Below are 12,892 nucleotides of genomic sequence, written 5' to 3'. Positions count from 1 at the left end.
GTGGCCGGTAAGTTTGGAGCCATTATAAGGGCATGGGGCTGAGCAGCGTGGAGCGGCAATGCGGCTCCAGCGCCTTTACTGCATCGGCGCAACAGGAACGTCGTGTCCGCTTTGCTTGGACTTGTATTATGCAGAGCGACAGCATCGAGTGTTGGCAGCTACCCACTGAGGTATTTTAAACTTTGAAAAAAGGGAGAACATTATGGCCCCCACTGCGGAATAAGTAAAGTAAGAACTATGACAACCACAATGCAAATTGTTGCCACGCCCACATGGGCGGAACTATAAAATCCACTGCGAGTGCGATGGGAGTAATTGCTGCCTTTTCTCCACACAGGCCGGAACCATTGACAAAGGACGAGATGACGCCCGAAACGCGTTTGGAAACTTTGGCATATTTAAAGCTGGAACAAGCGATGTTGTTTGCCCTGCAGGTCCTGCAAATAAAAGGAAGTAACCACGACCGTGTGTGGCGCCTTCACTGTTGGGTGCTCTTCATGTGGATATATATATATATATATATATATATATATATATATAAAACAACAAATGCAGCCCTCCATACAGAAAGAGCTGGGTAATGCTACAAGAATTCTCTTTGCACATATACACATTCAAAAAGAAGCAGTGAAGAAAACAAAGTGCATTTGAACTGCTTTAATGTACAGCAGAAACCATAATCTTGCAAGAGGAATGAAAGCATTGCCAGCTCACAGGCTGCATTGTAGAAAACCTAGTGCAAGAAGCTGAAAAGCTAACTCATAGAAACACATAGGAAAAAACTGGCACCATGCCTTTAAGGCAGCCATGACCTCCATCTTCCCATCATGCCTCAGGAGTGACAGTTAGGTCAGTTGTTCTTTGCGGAGACCCGAAGGCCAGGGCACAAAGAAATGATATTTACCTAGATCATTTGCCCGGGGAGGTGGGTGGGTTGATTATGACTTTGATGAGGATACCCCTGGAAGAGAACTAGGATTACAAGAAAGTAACTTATCCTTCTCTTCCAGGGGATCTTCATCAATAGTCATAAGTGTAGGAGAGTAGGGTCTGCAATCCTATGATCACCCAGATTTTTTGCTTTTGCTTCATTGGTTTACGACTTTCCCTGGCTGTGGGCCTGCCAATCAGACCCACAGCCTAGCTGTTCTCTCTCGAAATTAACACACATGTACATTAGGTGCATCCACTAATTGGAACTGGGCCGCCTTATCAGTCCCTGTATCAGCATACCACGGGTATCCAGGGCATCGGTGTACCCAGGGCCTACCAGGGGCTGCAGCATGTATTATGCCACCCCTGGATGGCCGCCCAAATTTGACACAACTGGCTGCACGACAGCTGGGGCAAGGTGGTGTAATCACCCGTTGCTGTAGGTGTAGTATTCCTATACCTAACCCTAAAATGGACACATGGATTCCTATCAGTCACTCCTATGGCAGGCCTTATCAATCCTGAAGGCAGAGTGCTGGGGATCATGTGGGACGGTGCCCTGGCGCGAGCTGAGCCCGTCGACGGCTTGCGGAACCAAGTCCTAAATAGCCGTTCCATGGTGACGCGGGCCAACTACCTTAAAATGCATTATAATCCTTGCGGTTATTTGCTAACTTTGGCATCGCATCACCTACACATGTCGAGTAAGGTGTCATACGAATTGGAATATGAACCCCTCGCCAATTCTGGCGACGGGGTTAGCATTCCCCCCTTTTAGAGGGGCACGACATGGAAGTAACCTTGAACCCCGGTTAAAGTTGACTCAAGCCTCAGCATCACAAAATGGATGCTGCCACCAGACACAAGTCTGACCTCCTGCTGCTGGGAGACCTTCCAGCGAAGGGAGCTTGGACAAAGGGTTTCCTGTCGAGGGTGGTGTTAGCACCATCCCAGACAGGGTTTGTGTATCCCAGGTAGGCAGGGCTGAAAGGAAGGTGATTGCAAGTGGCACCCCGGTGCTCACTGTGCATAGCCCGGCTCAAACCAGTTTCGGGGGCACACCAGCCCCTGAGCTGGGGCGAAGCCGGACAAAGGATAGGGGTGTAACCACCCCCCTCCTGGCCCCACCCATAGGTAGGACCTAGTCACAGGCCAGCCCCTTTTTCCTAGAATAAAGGTGGGAGCGGGTCCCCTTCCCAAATTGGATAATTCTGAATCTTGAACTACTTTCCACGAAAGGAACTCTTGACTTTTCTGAAGACTCTCCCTTGTGGCTAAGGAGTAGCCACCCTGCACCAGCAGGCACCAACTAAGCGCTTGTGGTTTGCTGTACGTCTCTCCCACGGATCAAGACTGCCCAGCTCAATGAGACCCGGGTTCCCTGCCATCTCTGACCTCTACCTACATCGTCAGCCCAGCTGAGATTCGTAGGTGTGACGAGACCTGTGGGACCGGCCATCTTCAGAACCTGCACAACGCTTATCTAACACGCCCACCGAGGGACCCTCGAGTGAGTGTACCTAGGGTTTGAGAAGCCCTAACCCTGAGTGGCTAAAGCACCGAAGTCCGCCTCCCCAGCATCCACGAGATCTGCGTGGGGGCCCTTCTGCTCCTTGCTGTTCACCGCGTTGTCCGACCACGCGCCGACCGGCTTGTGGCCCTCTTCACGACGCACCACGATAGTTTGTTTTTCATCACTGGTCTGGTTGCTCCAGACTGGCCCTTGCTCCCCTTCAACAGAGGAGTACCTCGGACCCTCCTGGTCCACTCCAGACGCCATCTTGACTCCCCCGCGTGGGTTTGCCACTGCCAAGACCTGCTGCCCCACTCCTGGGCCCAGCATCATCGACAGCAGACACCTTTGTGGGACAGCTCGCCCTCCATCCTGGTCACCGCCGCGCCTCCTGGTCCGAGGAACAGCCGAGTCCGACGTCATCCACTCACCTGGTCGAGGTGACTTCAGCCGGTACCTTCCTGGTACCCACACGATCGCTGGCTAGCGGTTGAGAACTGAGTCCCCTCTGCTTTCAGGTTTCCTTCAACACCGATCCAGGCTTGGATCTCGCTGAAACATCGACACTGGTCGCCTGCCAGCAACTTCTTCTTTCAGGCTCCCGAGACTACAACGAGGACTCCCGACATCTTGCCGAACCTCACGCAGCCGCAGCCTCTGGGCTAGGTAACTCGAGCATTTCGGTGCTCCATCGCAGGTTCGCTCTACAAGTGTCCAGTTCCTTTTTCGTTTAGTCCCACTGATCGGATCACTCCGGAATCAGTAACTCCAGACTCTAACCACTCGCATTTCACTGTTAGCGTAGATGGTTTCTCGTGCCCTTCGGGCATTTGTGTAAATTGTGCAACTGAAGTATTTTCTAAGAGTTTTGTAGTGTGCTTAGCTCCCTGACTCATAAAGAGCCAGGGTAGTCTTGTTATAAATAAATATCTTTTATATTGTGTGGTATCCTTTCACTTGATGTTCAAGGGGTATATGTGATGGTAAACAGCTGGCTTAACACGCCCTCTAGAGTTTAGCCTAAAGACTGCTCGTATCCACGCTACTAGGATAGCTGGTCTAAAAGGTTGACTTACAACCAATCATCAATAAGGGTCGTTTGGAATGATACACAGTGATCACTAGAATAGTGAGCACTACATATCAGGCCAACTTCTCACAATAAGCACTGAATAGACTAGCAAGCCCATCCCCTCATCCTGCAGGCAAACGATAAGCATAGACTCAAACAGATATTGGAGAAATATCAAGACTCCAGTGAAATAAGCATTGTAACAAATTCCTCAAGGAGGCTTGGCTTACTTGGGTATCTGCTCTGGAGTCAGAATCAAGACAGTAGTGCCTTGTAAACGTGTGTACGGATTTCCAATTTGCTGCCTTGCAAATCTCGGCCATCGGTACATTATGCAAGAAAGCTATTGTAGCTGCTTTTCCCCTAGTGGAGTGAGCCTTAGGGGAAACCAATAGAGGCTTGTTCGCCAATTGATAAGCCAGCTTAATACAGGACACTATCCACCTCGAGATGGATCGTTTGCAGGCTGGAAAACCTGTCCTGACGACACCATAGTTTAAAAACAATTGGTCAGACTTCCTAATGGATTTTGTTCCCACCAAATAGAATTTGAGAACCCTCTTGAGGTCAAGTGAGTGAAGAGACCTTTCTGCTGGTGTTGTCAGGAATCAAGGGTAGCCGCGCCTACCATAATGTTCCAGAACTACATATCCCATGATGCTCGTATACTGGGAGGGGATAAGTATGCAGTGTAGCACACCGGACGGTGTGCGTAACTGTCGTTTTGGTCCATCCTCTCTCTCAGCGGAGGGAGAGAGTCTTGAGGGTAATGGACGCTGCCTTGAATTGAGGGTGGCGTATTTCTTAGGATTGACTCGGATATCCTTCTGGCCTGATATGCTGATAACGTGAGTACTGCACCGGAGGTCACAAAGTGGATTTTGGGCTATACGCATTTGTAGTGGGATACAGGTCTATGCCATAGCGGAATACTGCGGTGAAGGAAAACCGCGTATTGCCGTGTACGGCGATCACTGCGATTCAGCCTGGATTTTTGGATTACGGTAATGCCATAGCGGAATATGGCGGTGAAGGAAAACCACGTATTACCGTGTATGTGAATTAGTGTGATAAAGCTTGGAACTTGGATTACGACAAGCCATAGCGGAATACGGCGGTGAAGGAAAACCGCGTATTGCCGTGTATGGCGATGTCAGTGCTATTATTGTAACTTTGTTTTTTGCCATAAACTTCACGGTATACGACGGTGAGGAAACCGCATATCTCCGATCAGAAGAGGGATTCTTTACTGCTTTGGTTTTCATTTCTATTACTGTGGACAGGAAGCTGTTCTTTGAAACACTTGATCAACAAGGGAACTTTATGTGAGGATTACACTTTAGTATTCATGGATTTTCTCCCCTCACATTCCCAGGGTCGTGTTACTTTGGCTCAGTCTTTTATACATTGGTATGTATGAGGACTGCATGTTGGATAAACTACTCTATGGGAAGCATATAACAGGCTGTATTACTATTGCATGGTTCTGTGTTTCAGGGACGGTGCCTGGTCTGGGTGCTTTCTGAGGGGTTCATCAGGATCCAAGAGCGGGCTGTATTTCCAAACAAGGTATAGCAAGAACTTAGTGAGACTACAGAGAGTAGACAGTATCTTGCATTATTCACAGTCTGTCTATTTTTTGTTACAGATTTCCTTTTCCCTCGCTGTTCCTTCCCTCTCCTTTCCCTCGCCTGATATCTCGAACACCCTGTGGTATATTAGGGTGTTGGTGATATCTGGAGGTGGACCCTTTCTTGCTGCAACTGGATCCTGCGGAGCGTAACCTGACAGGTGTAGCAGGATTGGGAAAAAAAGAGGGAAGAGAAATTGCCTGGTTAACATGGAAGTCAGACACCACTTTTGGTACGAAAGAAGGGTGAGTACTCAGAACCACCCGATTGTTATGGAAAACCGTGTACGGTTCCTTTGCGCAGAGTGCCTGGATTTCACTTACTCTGCGTGCTGACGTAATAGCTACTAAAAAAGCAACTTTCCACGTTAGGTGCTGTAAGGTGGCCTTATGAATTGGCTCGAAAGGAGGGCCCATTAATTTGGAAAGAACAATATTCAACTCCCAACGAGGAGAAGGATGTCGGACAGGAGGAAAACTTTCTTCAACCCCTGAAGGAAATCCTTGACCACCTGGAGCTGAAAAAAGGAGGGTTGGTTAGGTGTTTTTCTGTAGGCCGCAATGGCTGCCAAGTGAACTTTTATAGAAGTGTACTTCAAACCAGACTTGACTAAATAAAGAAGATAAGGCACGATTACCTCCTTCTGCCCACTAGTTGGACTAAAACCATTACGCATACACCACAAGAAAAACCTCTTCCATTTAAAGGAATAAGAACTCCTTGTGGATGCCCTGCTAGGACTCCCTCAAAATGTTCAAGCAGTCCTGAGGGAGATTCAAGTGTCCGTATTGTAGGACCTCAGGAGCCAGGCTGCCAAGCTCAGCGATGGAAGGCTGGGGTGCAGAATCTTCCCGCTCATTTTGGTCAGAAGGTCCAGTCTGCACGGAAGCCTCCTGTGTGGACATATTGAGAGTTGTAATAGGTCCGAATATCACCATTGGCAAGGCCAGTCCGGTGCTATCAGGATCATCTTCATCCTGGATCGGATGAGCTTGGTTACCACCTTCGGGATGAGAGGATGAGGAGGAAAGGCGTATGCAAATGTTCCAGACCAGTCTATCAAAAGAGTATTCCCTCTCTTTCCTGGCTAGTAAAATCTGGATGCGAAGGCGTGGCATGTTTAGATCGTCTGCAAAGAGGTCGATGGATGGTTGACCCCATTGATGGAAGATGTCTGTCACTACCTCGTCGTTGAGCACCCAGTCTTCTTGTTCTTCGAAGTGCCGACTGAGAGCGTCTGCCTGCAGGTTCTGTTCTCCTGGCAGATGCACCGCTGTGATCGAGAGATTCCTGGCCAGGAGCCAGTGCCAGATTGCTTGGGATTCCAGTGACAACGGGCGAGAATGTGTTCAACCTTGTTTGTTCAAGTAATACATGGTGGTTGTATTGTCCGTTTGAATTAGTATCGACTTCGACTGAATCGATGGATGGAATGCCTTGAGGGCTAGATGAACTGCCCGCAGTTCTAACATGTTTGCTCGACCATCTGCCCTGAGTTTGAAGGCAACCCAAGTGCGCCCCCCATCCCTGAAGAGATGCATCCATGATCAGGGATTGCTTTGGGAGAGTTTAGTGGAGAGGCACTCCCACTAGTAGATTTTTCGGTTGAGTCCACCAAATCATGGATGACTTCCCAGCGTGGGAAAGGAGAATCCGATCCTCCCAATGTCCTGAGGATTGATCCCATTTGTCTTCCAGATCCTGCTGCAGCGGTCTCATTCCCAATCTGGAGTTGGGGATGAGAAATATGCAAGAGGCCATCGACCCTAGAAGAGATGCCACTTGTCTTACTGATGGTTGGTGCGCATGAAGTAGAGAGTTGCACTTCTGTTTCATTGATAACAGTCGCTCCTCCAAAGGAAACACTTTTCCTACCCCGGAGTCTATGGTGGCGCCCAGGTAATGGAGAGTTTGAGTGGGTTGTTGAACAGATTTCTCCATGTTGACGTGAAGGCCTAAACAATGAAGTAGGTTTAGGCAAATTCGAAAGTGTTCCTTCACCATCTGTCGGGACGAACCCTTCAACAGCCAATTGTCCAGGTACGGATACACAACTAGGCCTTGATGATGTAAAGCTGCGGCCACCACCGCCATGCACTTTGTGAATACCCTCGGCGCGGATTTTAGGCTGAATGGTAAGACTCTGAACTGGTAATGCTTGGCGCCCACCATGAACTTCAGGAACTTGCGATGACGTGGAGCAATCGGTATGTGGAAATACGCATCTTGGAGGTCTAACGAACACATCCAATCCCCCTTTTGCAGGTGCAGATATATTTGATGTTACGCCAACATGCAAAACTTCTCCTTCTGAATGACCTTGTTCCGAGATCGCAGATCCAGGATAGGTCTCAACTTGTACGTTCGGTCTTTCTTCGGTACCAGAAAGTACCTGGGATAGACTCCTTTTCCTCTTTGAGCAGGAGGAACTTGTTCTATGGCCAACTTTTGGAGGAGGACAGATACCTCCTGACGTAGCAATTTTAGTTGGTGGGGGTGTGACTTTACTGGAGGAATATTTTTTGGGGGTTGCACTGAAACGAAGTGTATATCCATTGTTCAGTATATTTAGCACCCACCGATCTTTGGTTATTTTGCACCACTCTGCCACATGATTCGAAATACTTCCTCCCACTGGAGTGGGCAACGGCGCTAGAGGAAGCAGAAGATCACTGTTTCCCTGAAGTCTTGGCTGCGCCGGAGGATTGTTGATGTTGTCCTCCTCTGCCTCTGGAGGATCTACGGCCTTGGAACTGAGACCTGGATTGCTGGTTCTGCCTCTGCTGCTATTGAGGGGTTTGAACCCTCTGATGGTAGTTCTTGCGATTGTAAGGCCTGTATCTATGCCTGAATTCTTTTTTCTTTTCTAGGCCTACCGCCTTCAGCGTATCCAACTCAGCCTTCATCCTGGCCATTTCTTCATCGGTGTGGGAACCAAAGAGAGAGGTGCCGGAGAATGGGAGATTTAAAATTTGATGGTGAGACTCCGGCTTTAAAGCCGTTAAGCGTAGCCATGAAGACCTCTGTGCACAAATTTCGTGTGCATATGAATGAGCAGCCAGAGAAGCCCCCTCTGCTGCAGTGCCAATCACCTGATTAGAAACCAGTGCCCACTTCTTGAAGAATCTCCGCAAAATCCTGTCGGTCCTCTTTCGGCAGTTTTTCCTTAAAACGCTCCAAAGAGTCCCATAAAGACCTGTCATAATGGCCCAACAGGGCTGCAGCGCTTGATACTTTCAAGGAGGATGCTGCGGAGCCGCATACCTTTCTCCCCCAAGAATCCTGAGCTCTACTCTCTTTGTCTGGAGGGACAGAGGACGAAGAAACGACGGCATGAGCTTTCTTTGCTGCCGCGACGATCACAGAGTTCGGTGGAGGATCTTATTTTAAAAATAAAAGATCCGTTTCCGCCAGCTTGTATTTTTTCTGAATCCTCACTGGAGCTGCTTTAATCGAGGATGGGGTGAGCAAAACGTCCATTACTGGTTAAAGAAGACCAGGAACCTGTGAGAGCAAAGGCATAGACACAGACCATTGATGGAGAGTCTCAAAGATGATAGAGGTAGAAGCTTGAGGCGCTGACATATCTATGTGCAGCTTCTGCGCTTCTAGTGAGGACATCGTGAAATGTATTGATGTCATCGATAGGTGACACTCTAGAAGGTGGGCTATCTGTAAGGGTAGGTGAATAGTCTCTTTTTGAGGAATGAGTTGAAGAGGAAGACCAAGATGATGTTCTTGTTCTTTTCTGATGAGCATGAGCTGGTCTATGCTCAGGAGATTTGTCCTGGCGATCCCTGGTCCGAGTAACAGGTGATCTGTCCACCTCTTGTACCAGCCGTTCCAACGGGGATCTGTGCAGTGGACTGGAATAGTCCTTAGGCCGTCGAGCTTGGCCAGAAGGATCTTTCTGCCAATGGCTGACGGGAAGGAGCCATCTTTGCGACAGATGAACTGAAGGCGACCTCTGCCTTCGTGGAGAGGTTGATCTAGGGGATTTTCTTGCCTACGGAGACAGAGAAGAAGAGCTTCTCGTTGAAATTACTTGAAGAGAGCTCGCAACTGAAGCCGATAAGTCCTGGAGGTCTCTGGAGGCTGAACGGCGTCTGGAGGAACGTTTCGACGTCAATGGTGAGTGCCTCGAAGTTGAACAACTATATGTGACAAGAACCGGTGAGCCTTTCGAGAGGGATCTTCTTCTCGACGTCGACCTCTGTTTGTGCTTCGACATCGAATGTCCTGGCTTTGAAGCCATCGACCTCACCGACCTCGTCCTCGATGCGGAGCGTCTAGGAGAACCCAAAGGAGTGTGAACAGACGGAGAACACCTTCGACGTCGTGCTCTTCCTCGATGTTGACGGAGACCGTCGCCTCGACGTCAAACGTCATCTCAAATACTTTACTTTGGGTCCTGAGGACAAATCCTTCTTAGCCGACGATGGAGATTTGGCCCTCGACGTTGAAGACTGGCTGGGCGATGATAACGGAGGAGTCCGCTTGGACGTTGAATGTCTTGCATCTGGCGACGACGAGGCCTGCCTCGACGTTGACCGTCGCTTGGTTGACGGTAACGGAGATGCCTGTTTCGACGTCGATCGTCGTTCCACTGGCGACGACGAGGCATGTCTCGACGTTGACTGCCACCTGGTTGACGGCAATGGACACGCCCGCTTTGACGCCGATCGCCGCTCCACTGGCGAAGGCGGATCATGTCTCGACATCGAACGCCATACTGATGGCGGTGACGGCAATCCAATTCTCGATGTTGTGTGAGCCCGCACCAACGGAGAACGACTCCTCGACACCAATCGTCACCGGGTTGACGACGGCAGAGGATGTGACGTACCTGCAGTTTTCTTCGATGACCGGTGTTCTCTCGACGGCGAGCCCGCCGTCGATGGTCTTTTTGGCAACGTTTTTGCTGTCCATGAAGGTATTTTCAGTTCCGATCCCGACACTGAAGGAGAGCAGACTGGTACTTTACTTCTGGATGAAGATCTGACTCTCTCCTTTCTCTTCTTCACTGATGACCTGCCTCTAGAAGGATCTTTTCCCTTCTCAGCAAGCCCATCTCTGTCTTCCAGAGTACGCCTGGACTGGGACTGACAATGCTGGCAAGTCTTAGGATCATGATCCTCAGGAAGGCAAAGGATACAGACAGAATGGGAGCTTGATCTAGCCTTCTTTTTGCCACAGGAAGGGCAAGAGTCAATGAGAGATGGCATTTCTGAAAGACAAAATATGCTCAACTCTCTCAAAAAAAGTAGGAATCTACTTTAAAAGCCAAATGACGTCTAAGTAAGTAGGTTTTGACAAAAAAATAGTAGATATTTTCTGACAGAAATCTGAAAAACAGAGAGCTGAAGTAACCAGGGTCCTGACTGAAGGAGCTGTAAAGAACAACTGACCTAACTGTCACCCCTGAGGCATGATGGGAAGCTGGGGGTCATGGCTGCCTTAAAGGCAGAGTGCCAGTTTTTCCTATGTGTTTCTATGAGTTAGCTTTTCAGCTTTTTGCACTAAGTTGTCTACAATGCAGCATGTGAGCTGGCAATGCTTTCATTCCTCTTTTGCAGGATTATGGTTTACATTAAAGCAGTTCAAATGCACTTTGTTTTCTTCACTGCTTCTTTTTGAATGTGCAAAGAGAATTCTTGTAGCATTACCCAGCTCTTTCTGTATGGAGGGCTGCATTTGTTTATATATATATATATATATATATATATATATATATATATATATATATATATAGCTTCATATATGTTTTTCACATATGTGTACATATTGTTTCCGGGGTCCCTGCGCATGGGCGGGAATATTCATGTGCTTATGACTTTGATGAGGATCCCCTGGAAGAGAATAGTGTTGTAGAGTGGGGTGCCATAGAGTGGCGGAGAGAGGAGTCGTGTAGATTGGAAGTGTGTGTCACAGAGTAGAGTGGAGTGATGTAGAGTAGATTAAAGTGGCATAGGGGGAGTTGTGCAGAGTGGAGTAGAGTGGCGGTGAGTGGAATGGCTGTAAGTGGAGCACAGTGGAATAGAGTGGTGTAGAGTGGCGTGGAGTGGAGTAGCGTGTCAGAGAGCTGAGTAGAGTTTCATAGAGTGGAGTGTCTTAGAATGGAATGTCGTAGAGTAAAGGGCATTAGGGATGAGGGCGTAGAGTGGAGGGGCGAAGAGCCGAGTAGAGTGTTGTAGAGTAGAGTGGAGTGTCATAGAGTTTTGTGGAGTGGAATGTCAAGGAGTGCAGTAGAGTGGAATGGCATAGAGTGGAGTGTCAGGTCGTGGAGTAGAGCATTGTAAAGTGAAATGTCATAGAGTGGAGTGTCGTACAGTGGGGTGGTGTAGAATGGAGTGGCGTAGCGTAGAGTGGAGTAAAGTGTTGTAGATTGGAGTAGAGTATAGTGGCCTAGAGTTAGGTGGCATAGAGTGGCATGGAGTGAAGTGTTGCAGAGTGGAGTAGAGTGTTATAGAGTGGATTGGATTGGAGTGGAGTGGAGATGAGTGGGGTGGAGTGTCATACAGGTTGGTGTCATAGACAGCCATGGAGTGGAGGGGTGTGGAGTGGAGGGCTACAGAGTGAAAGGGCTTAGAGTGGAAAGGCGTAGAGTAGAGTGGAGTAAAGTGTTGCAAAGTGGAGGGTAGTAGAGTGGAGTAGAGTGTCATAGAGTGGAGTGGCATAGAGTGGAATACAGTGTCGCAGAGTGTATTGGAAGGTAGTGGAGCGGTGTAGAGTGGAGTGTCATAGAGTTGAGTATCGTAGAATGGAGTGGTGTTGAGTGGAGTGGGAACCAGTGGAATGGGATGGATTGGAGTGTCATGGAGTGTTATAGAGTTGAGTGCTGCAGAGTGGAATGTCGTAAAGTGGAGTAGCGTGGAGTGGTTGAGCGTAGCGTGGAGTAAAGTGTTGTAGAGTGGAAAAAAGTGCTGTAGAGCATAGTGGAGTAAAGTGTTGTAGAGTGGAACAAAGTGCTGTAGAGCATAGTGGAGTGGTGTAGAGTGGAGAAGAGTAGAGTGGCATAGAGTGTCCTGGAGTGTCATGAGTGGTGCGGAGTGTTGTAGAGTGAGGTAGAGTGGAGTAGAGTGGCATAGAGTGGAGCAGAATGGCCTAGAGTTAAGTGGCACAGAGTGGTGTAGAACTGAGTGTCGCAGAGTGGCATAGAGTAAAGCAGAGTGTCTGAGTGGAGTGGCGTAGAGTGGAGTAGAGTGAGGTGGAGTGTCATAGAGTGTCATAGAGTGGAGTGATGTAGAGTAGAGGAGCATAGAGTGGGGTGTTGTAGAGGGGCGTCGTGTAGAGTGGAGTAAAGAGTCATAGAGTGGATTTGAGTTGAGTGGAGTGACAGAGAGTGGAGTGGAGTGGACTAGAGTGGAGTAGAGTGCAGCGTAGAGTGTTGCAGAATGGAGCAGCATGGAGTAGAGTGGAGTGGCGTATAGTGGAGTATGCATCGTGTGGTAGTGCACGCCCATTACAGACAACAAATTAGCAATTGAAATTGCCATTACATTTGCACAATATACAGTTTTACTGATAAACCTATACAGTGCACAAATGGCATAATCTAGTGTATTGATTTGTTTTGATCGTATTAAAATATTAGTTTCTAGCACAGTTCAGAATTACAAAAAAGTGCTTCATTTGTGCTTTCCTAATTCTTATATATTCAGAAATATTTGCACAGTTCATTTACATACATTTAAATTTTGTTGTGTGCTGGAAAACAGCCTTTCCTTTCACAACCCCTGATTG

The sequence above is a fragment of the Triturus cristatus genome, chromosome 12, assembly GCF_964204655.1.
Source record: "Triturus cristatus chromosome 12, aTriCri1.1, whole genome shotgun sequence".
Taxonomy (NCBI): Eukaryota; Metazoa; Chordata; class Amphibia; order Caudata; family Salamandridae; genus Triturus; species Triturus cristatus.
The sequence above is the reverse complement of the archived record's forward strand: the minus strand, read 5'-3'. Positions refer to the sequence as shown.